This window comes from Lactuca sativa, chromosome 1, assembly GCF_002870075.4.
Source record: "Lactuca sativa cultivar Salinas chromosome 1, Lsat_Salinas_v11, whole genome shotgun sequence".
In the NCBI taxonomy this organism is placed as follows: Eukaryota; Viridiplantae; Streptophyta; class Magnoliopsida; order Asterales; family Asteraceae; genus Lactuca; species Lactuca sativa.
In genome coordinates, this window is record NC_056623.2 from 148,910,297 (window position 1) to 148,919,811 (window position 9,515).

The window sequence follows — 9,515 nt, forward strand, 5'->3', positions numbered from 1 at the left end:
TAATTATGTGATAGTTACAAAATAAGGTAACGATTATCTTATTAATAGGTTGGATGAATTTAAGGTGATAAGGCCTTAGAATTCGACTATGATGAGGGTCTTCAAGGCTTATCTTATGGTTACATGGTGGGCAAGCAACTAGATAAAGATAAGGACTAAAACTGTAATCTCTACACCTATATAAAGACCGCTAAGGCTCATGAATTCGTCAAAGCCTTCCCAAGAAGTCCTAGGGGCGAATTCTAACACCTCTCCTCTCTCTTTATACCTTCTCCATTTGCTCTTGGTGTTTGTAAGCCATTAGAGGAGTGACACTTGTGACTCTAAGCCTTCCAAAGTCAATTCAAGGAAGAATTAGGATTGTTATTGCTACATAACAATCAAAGTTATGATCTTAAACCTAATTATATGTTAATATCGATTTCCATATGCTAGAATTAGGGTTTATAGTTTTGGATTCAAAGCATGTACAATAGAAAAACCTAGATCCAAGCATTAGGGTTTGTATGAGCACATAGGATGTCTTATGACAAAAAGCCATCAGTGGTATCAGAGCCTAGCTTTGTTTCAATTGTATTGATGCATTGTATATTTGAAAAATTCGATTTTTGGTGATTTGGAGGCTGGACTCGCCGAGTCCAGAGCTGAACTCGCCGATTCCAAGGTAACTCGAGGAGTCCAGGCTTCACTCGACGAGTCAACTCGTCAGATAGAGCTTATCTCGGGATTTCTTGCTGTTTTTGCATTGGGATAGTTACCTTATCATGTTAGATCAATATTAATTCGATTATATGATATATTTGACTATATTTTTGATCTAATTGAAGATATTTATCAATTAATAAGATAATTGTTTTCTTATAAGATAATTGATAAATTATTTTGACTAAATTGATAAATTGTTTTGCAAGAAATCATTAAACAAATCAAATATGGATGATTATGTAATTAAATGTTAGTTTAGATTATTTGTTATTTGATCCTTGTTGTTATGAAAAGTTTCATATTTTGCCATTTAGGTTTTATAGTTTAAATTTGAACCCAATAGTTTTGTAGTTTTGAAATTTAAATAGTTGAGACCCTAATGTTTTGAAAAAAGGTTTCAAAACTTGCCCTCAAGTTTTGGAATTTAAAAGTTGATTAGAAGTTTAATTAGGAATGTTAAATTCTAAAACTCTAATATAGTTTTGAAAAAGTTCAAATCACACCCTTATGGTTTTATTAATTAATTAAGGTGTATAATTAAAAGAGGTTTAATAAATCCATAAAAGTTTAGGTTTACAATTTAATTTGAATTAAAGGTATAATTGTTAAATTAGACCATCTAAGTATTTTGAAAGTATAAAATACACCCTATACTATATATAACATTAAAAGTCTAACATTATATATATGTATGTGTAAAAGTCAGTCTTACCGTTAGTAGGCCTCATTCACGAAGGTAGTCTACAAGGGGTGTTTAAGGAAATTGCCTATAAAATGGCAATTGAATGGGTATCCACTCTTACCCACCGCACTCTTGACTAGTGGAGGGTCGTTAGCCGAACGGGTAGGATAGAACGAAACCTTCCATTATAAGTATAATAAAGTATAAAAGTAACTAAATGTTTTCATCAAATTCCCAATCATAGTTACTTAGGAAAAAGTGAATTGATGCAATTCCATGAAATTACACTTTGTGCCCTTGCGAAGACGTTAGTGGAGCGTGTGTGGTTTACCGGCACACTAAATGGTTCTAAGCAAAGGTAGCAAAGGGTGACTCAATGTTTATCATAGTTCGGTGGAGCGTGTGTGGTTTACCGGCACATCGAATAGGTGACCGTAACATGTGAGGGCACCATGTAAGTTTGCATGGTTATTCACACCCACTTTGTGATCCTCGGCATCCCAGTCACAAAGAAGAGGGGCATATCGAGATTTAAACATGCCATTGAAAGTTCAATGAATCTCAAAGGGTCTAGGAGTTTTCATAGATTTAAAACTTAAATTTCTTTTTCGTTTTTCATGGTAGAAATTAGTGAATCGTCATTCACTTACCTTCAAATATTCTGCAATTAGTGTTACGACATCCCTCTCCCGAGTTGTAGAATATTGTGTTAGGTCCTAGCCTTAGTATTTCATTTGGGTGATTTACTAAGGACTCAATCTATCAACTAACTTGAATTCGTTTTTCTCCCGTTTTGTAGATGTCAAAGTTTGACAACTATGGTCTTCTCAAATCCCGTGGAACAAGCATTCCACATGAAGATGATATTCCACGATTCGATCGAGGAACAAGAAATCATGCTTCACTTCCTCTTCCTCCTCCAATTATTCTCCCTAACGGATGAAGTCACACATTGATAGGTTAAGAATGTTGGGATCCGTTGTTTGTGAGGAAATGGATGTTGATTGGGTTCTTTAGTCACTTCCCAACTCATATAGTGAGTTCGTAAGAGAGTACTATATGATGAACTACGACGTGACCCTTATAGATCTCACCTATATGCTTATTGCTGCTGAATCAGTAATGGCTTGGCGCAATAGAAAAGCAAAGTTGATTGGTGAATCTGCCTTCAAGACCTCTATGGATATAGACAATGGCAATGAAAGACATGCAATGATCGAAAAGTTTGATCATAAGAGAAAGGCGATGTCTGAAGTAGTTCCATGTGTTGTTCCAAAAGAGTCAATTTGCTTTTATTGCCAAGAGAAGGGGAATTGGAGACGAAGCTGCCCTATTTACCTATGAGATCTAAGAGATGGGAGAGTCAATCCGTATGGCTTTTCTTTAGATAAAATCCATTGACTAACTCTTTTAAGCTTCATTCTAGATTCTGAATACATAATGTGATGTTTTGTAGGATCGAAGAAAAGAAAGGAAGCTTAAGGGAAGAAGTGAGCAAAATCTAACCGTTAAGGAATGGATTTCGATTGTGTTTCTCGAAGATTAGATTCTTGAGATACTACTTAGAGTTAGAATTAGATTGCTAAGAAAGATGTATTAGCATAAGTTTTTCAATGAGTTGCATTGTAAGGACAAAATTTTCCGCAATAAAATAAATTTTGATTTTAAATTTTATTTATTTATCCTTACAATGGCGTGTATGAAAAATTGATGTTAAAATGTTTCTATTATTAGCAATAATGGATTTGGTTCTTATTATGTTATTTATGGAAAGTCGAGAATTTACCAAATAGTGAGATTTTCTCATCGCCCAAGTTTCAATTGGATAGAAACTTGGAATCATGCAACGTGGATGCACGATGAATGAGAAATTTCGTATTTGGAAATTAGACAAATTCATTGACAAAGTCTCAAGTGAAGGACTAGGAGATCGAGTACACAAAGTTGTGTGTTGATCAAAGTCCACCATAAGAGTAACGAGATATTCGTCATGATTTACTAAAGGTTTAGTAAATATGATTATACTTATAAGATTAAATGTAATTCTGAATTGATTGAAAAAGTTTAAATCAATAGCAGAACGAATAAGAAGAATCAAGAAGGCAGAAAGATAAAAGTTTCTCCATTCTAAGAAGATGGGAGAGTACCTTTTATGCTTTATGATAGATCTTAATGATTAAGAACCTTATCTTAAATGATCCTCTAAACGAGTCTTAGTACAATTGTATGTCTAAGAAGAGGAATCAAGAATTGAAGAAATGGTTAAATCAAGAAGTCAATCATACTTCGTCCCAACAACAAGTCTTAAAGTTAAGATTGTGACATTGAGTGAAAAGAATTAGAAAGGTTTATAACATTCATCAAATGTAGAAAGTTGTGATGTCTTGGATAAGACAAAGACCAACTAGGACCAATTTATGAAGTGTTATGATAAAAGCTACACTAACTCTTGAATATTTGTTTGTCAAGAAATGTTTATTTACAAGAGAAACTTATATGTCAAGGAGTCAGTGGGAGTCTTATTGGTCTTGAAAGGTTTCAAGAACAAATCAAATAAACCTTATCGATCATCACTAGCACACGAGTTGAGGTTTACAACCTATCGTGTTGAATTTTTTTTTTTCTGTGTTGTTCCAATTGAGTTAATTATGCATGTGAGTTCTATGAGTTCTCATTTTGAACGGATAAAAGGCAAAGCACCTTAATCAATGAAAGGTACATTGATAGGAAAGGATGAGCTGCTTAACTACTTGGAAGACATGGTGGGCAGTTGTGCTACCATAAGGCAAGAAATCAAGATTAATAAAGTTCGGTCTATATGAGTTTGAATTTGTCGTAAACTTTGGTTTTAACAAATTCACATGGACAGGAACACATACACCGTTTAAATCTAAGTGTCATAATATTTCCTCCTTCATGAAAATGATTGTGAGGAAATGCTTTCACTAAGAAAGATTTTAAGAAGATAGTGATTGTTAAAATTGCATTCTCGAATTCGATTATGGTTACGGTATCCCTTTCCATAATTTGAATTGTGAGGTTTGGCAATTAGTCTTAATTGTTTAGACGCACATATGAACTATCGAAGGCAAAGGTGTATAAGTTCAAGAAGCAATGATAAAGGATTATCAAAGCACTAAGTATTAGAAACATGAACTTAAGAAATTCAATAAGTATTGTTTTCTGGAAGTTAAGATGTTTATGAATACATGTCGAAGCTAGTGGGAGCATAAGTGTTATGTTTTATAATAATCATCGTGATAGTGGGAGCATAAATGTTATGATTGTATGATTATTAAGGCTCGTATTGCAAAGTTGGCAATATTAATTATAGAAAACAAGAGTTATACCTTGCAAAGTAGTAAGGGTTATAAAGTTGTTTTGCTATAATTAAGGGAGAGAATATTATGCTTTATTTCAAATCTAAAGCCTTAGGTTGAGAAATGTTAATAAATTTAGTCAAAGGTAGATAGTGTGTTCTTAAAATTTCTATTATGATTATGGCATTCCTCTTCACAATTCGAATTTTGAGAACATAGCAAATAAAACATTATGTGTCGTGTACCATACGCTTCGGGTATAGGTTCGATTGCAAATGCTTTAATGGTTGACCATTCTAAAATTTTCCAAATGTCTAGCGCATTTAGAGGGAAAAGGGATTAGAATCAGTTTTGACTAAAATGATTAAACAACTATGAAAGGACAATCCAAAGTTCGACGAGGATTGGTCGTTTGTGAGTAGTTGGCAGTATAGTATTGGAAAATATGGAAATGTTTCCATATTGGATGGACCATATCGACATTATTATGAATAGACTAGATTCTATTAAGAATAAGTTGTCATATGGAAAATATGGAAATGTATCCATATTGGGAATTGAATATTGAAAAATCTATGACTAGGTTAGAAACCTTTATGCAAAAGGATGTTCGAAGGAATGTACTTTGAGTGAGAAACATCATATCTAAGGAATTGTCTTGTAACAATCTCCGATAGAGGATTTTGTAATGTCATTGGCAACAGTCTTTGCGACTTTGGTGCAGTGACATTACGAAAGGATAGTTGCAGAAAATGTTAGAATCTAGCATATTCTATAAGTAGCAAGAATTTGATATTCCTTAATTTATGAAAAACGGATTTGGAATTCTGAAATGAGAAGGATTGGAAATGTGTTCAATGTGATCTATTTCACAAAGTAACAACCACAGGTAAACATTGTGTGCATACTAGGAGCATAGGACAAATGTTGGAATTCAAGTAAGAAGTTGATTACACGAAACGACAAATAATGAGTAATCAATATGGTGATAAATAAAAGGCGTTTTATTTATACTCAAAGGTTTGAGGCCATATGGGATTAGTGTTATTCTTGTGTTTCACATTTGCATGTTTTGACTTCCAGAATAATTGAGTTTATTAAGAATAATCGAATTATTCGAAAGGGCCACAGTTGTTCATATGTTGGAAGTAGATATGAATGAAGACTGTCGTGAATTGGTGTGTGGATTGTCTAAAGAGCATTAGATATAAGCAAATGTTTGCTGCAATGTTCATGAGTGCTTATGAATATGATTTGAGCATTAGATTAAACCCACGCTCACTTGGATCACTCCATGAATTGTATCACAAGTGATTGGTGAGACGATAACATCTTATATTCTTAAAACCGAGATGTGTGAGTTGTATCTTGCAAATCGGTTGCACATTGATAATATGTAAATGCACTAGTAACTTGGTGTTATAAAACATATTGTTGTGTGTGATTCCCTGTGTGAGTGCAAGCGAGCATTGTATCAAAGTTTATCAATTCCTTTTATTCAAAGAAGGATAAAGGCGATATCTTTCGGCCCCTCGATGGTTTAGTGATGACAAATGTAAATGCTCTGCCGGGCTATGGCTAATTTGATTTGTTCAGTTAGTCAGTCGTCATAAATCGGGAATCGAGATATAGTACAAAGAGAATGATTTGAAATCACATCTCAAAAGATATCTAGAATGTATGAATATATGATCCCTTATCTAAGGACGCGCATATCTGATATGATCAGAGTTGACAGCGGCTTTGGAAAGCTACAATTGCAGATCAGGATATGAAGTCATATGCAGAATAGTTATTAGACTTATCCACGTGGGAGACTGTTGGATTAGTGTCGAAGTCCATAACTATTTTGGTATGTACTTGACCCGATGGTGCATGGTCCTTTTGGGTTGCCTTCACCAAAGCAACTTGATTGGAGAAATAAATAGAGAGAGAGGTTATTATGATTTATTAATATGTTATAAGAATAATATATTAAAAGAGAAATCATATTTGTTTAATTATTATTGGTCAATAATTAATTAAGAATTAATTTTGTAGTCAAATGTAATTAATTAAACTAGAGGGGCTGAATTGTAATTATGTGATAGTTACAAAATAAGGTAAGGATTATCTTATTAATAGGTTGGACGAATTTATGGTGATAAGGCCTAAGAATTCGACTATGATAAGGGTTTTCAAGGCATATCTTATGGTTACTTGGTGGGCAAGCAACTAGATAAGGATAGGGACTAAAACCCTAATCTCTACACCTATATAAAGACCCCTAAGGCTCATGAATTCATCAAAGCCTTCCCAAGAAGTCCTAGGGATGAATTCTAACACCTCTCCTCTCTCTTTATACCTTCTCCATTTGATCTTGGTGTTTGTAAGCCATCAGAGGAGTGACACTTGTAACTCTAAGCCTTCCAAGGTCAATTCAAGGAGGAATTAGGATTGTTATTGCTACATAACAATCAAAGGTATGATCTTAAACCTAATTATATGTTAATATCGATTTCCATATGCTAGAATTAGGGTTTATAGTTTTGGATTCAAAGCATGTACAATAGAGAAACCTAGATCCAAGCATTAGGGTTTGTATGAGCACATAGGATGTCTTATGACCAAAACCCATCAATTTTCTTACCGCGACCTTTTAAAAATAAATAAAAAAAAATTTCAAATTTTGCCGACGGAATTTAAACGAAAATTGTAGAGCGTAGTCTCACCTACGTGTGGATATAAAGAACGTCGAAAACGGAGTTCGTATGAAGAACATATGACATTTTGAAGTTTATTAAATAATTAAAACATAAATTTTATTATTTAACCTTGGTATTATCCGAAAGAGGAGTCACCAGGTCGATCCGAATTACGCCAGTTTACGCTCGTACACCCATCGTACTCGAAGACTAGGCCTCGGATCGTCCACGTCGCCCCCTATGCGAGGCTATGCCCTGTCCCATCCGAAGGTCCGAGGCAGTCGAGGAAGTTGTCACGCATGACGCACGCGTACGCCCAGCGTACTCGCGTATGCCCAGCGTACCGAGGCGGTTCCCACCCCTTATAAAAGGGATGCGAGGGTTCTGAAGAAAAGGGCCAATTCCTTTCATCTTTCTTGCGTTTTTGCCTCGTTTTCCGTGCACGTACTATCCCGAAGCCCCGGTTTCCATGCTCAAGTCCCGAAGGTCGTTTGTGCTCCCGAGATTCCCGAGAATCCCGAAAAAATCCGCTTTCTCGAGTCGAAATTCTCTTCGGTTTTCGTCTCGCCTTTTTCGATCTATCAAGTGAGTTAATACCCTTATAATCCACACTTTTAAATGTTTTATAAATGCTTTTATATGCTTTTAAGGTGGGGAATACAAGTAAAACACACGATTATTATCGTGTGTTATATAAAGTTTCATTATACACTTTATATCAACGGAATCATATGTGATTTATAACTATTATATGGAAACTTTCATATGCAAAATATATCACGATAACATGATATCCTTTGAAATGAAAAATGTAGTTATATATGTATCAATCAAACACTTTGTTTATACTGTATGTATAAGTGTCCATCTTAGACACTATAAAAATTATACTTTTCATAATAAGTGAGCATTTTACTTGGGTGTAAATACAAACGAAACACACTTAAAGAAAAATATAATAGGTATAGTTTTACGAGAACATTACGAACTTTTACATACTAGAAACACTATTTTCAAGAAGTCACTTTCACATAAAAGAACAAAAGAACATTTTTACATGTAAATCTGTTTTTATACTAAGTTTTGTGAGACATTAACTTCACGTACATTCGAGTACACATTTCTAGTCCTGTATTATATACCAGAATCCCTTGGAGGGGGGCATGGTGTTTGTGTATAGATCTATACGGGCTTGACAACCCTGCGCCCTGACTTTTCGCTATAGTACACCATTTGTGGTGACAAACGTCAGAACATTCCAACGCCTGAAGAACGTTGCGTATATGCATTCCTAGTCGATAGCATGGTTATAAAAACTCACATGGGGTATTAAAAATACATTGATTTACGGGGTTTTTCAGACGTATTGGGAATTTTATACGTACATACATTTTCTAGAAACAAACATTGGTCCTCATAGAAGGCTACATTTATGCTAGTAGAAAATATGGGATTTTCTAGGAGCAAACAAACAAAAACAAAAAATTTCATTTCATACAAAAGTTGTCATTTAATACTTATGAAACTCACCAACTTAAATGCTGATCTACTCTTTCAAAACTACATGTATATCCCAGGGATTCAGTAATTACAGGTAACGAACAACTTTTGAAGAAGGGACGCTGCGGCTCCAGTTTAAATTCATATTTTGGCATCATATTGTAATTGGTTTTGAACATGTACCTTTTAACAATGTAAACTTTCAATTATATATATGATGGTTGTATTGTTTTCTTTATTATGTATTCATTTGTTACGCTACCACATGAAGTCATCCGCCCCCGAACGTTTTCCGCCGTTCCGGTTTGGGGGTGTGACACATACGGTGCGACCCGTCCTTCTTCATCACGAATAGGATCAGGGCTCTCCATGGAGAATTGCTCGGCCTGATAAATCCTTTGTCTAGTAGATCTTGCAGCTGCATAGACAAATCCTGTATCTAGGGAGGAGCCAGCTGATATGGTGCCTTGGCTATCGGAGCCGCACCAGGAACCAGCTCAATCCTGAACTCAACCTGTCTCTCAGGAGGTATACCAGGTCAATCCTCTGGAAACACATTTGGGTACTCTTGCACCACTGGTATATCATCGACTGTCGCCTTACCCTTCTCCCAAGCATCCATAA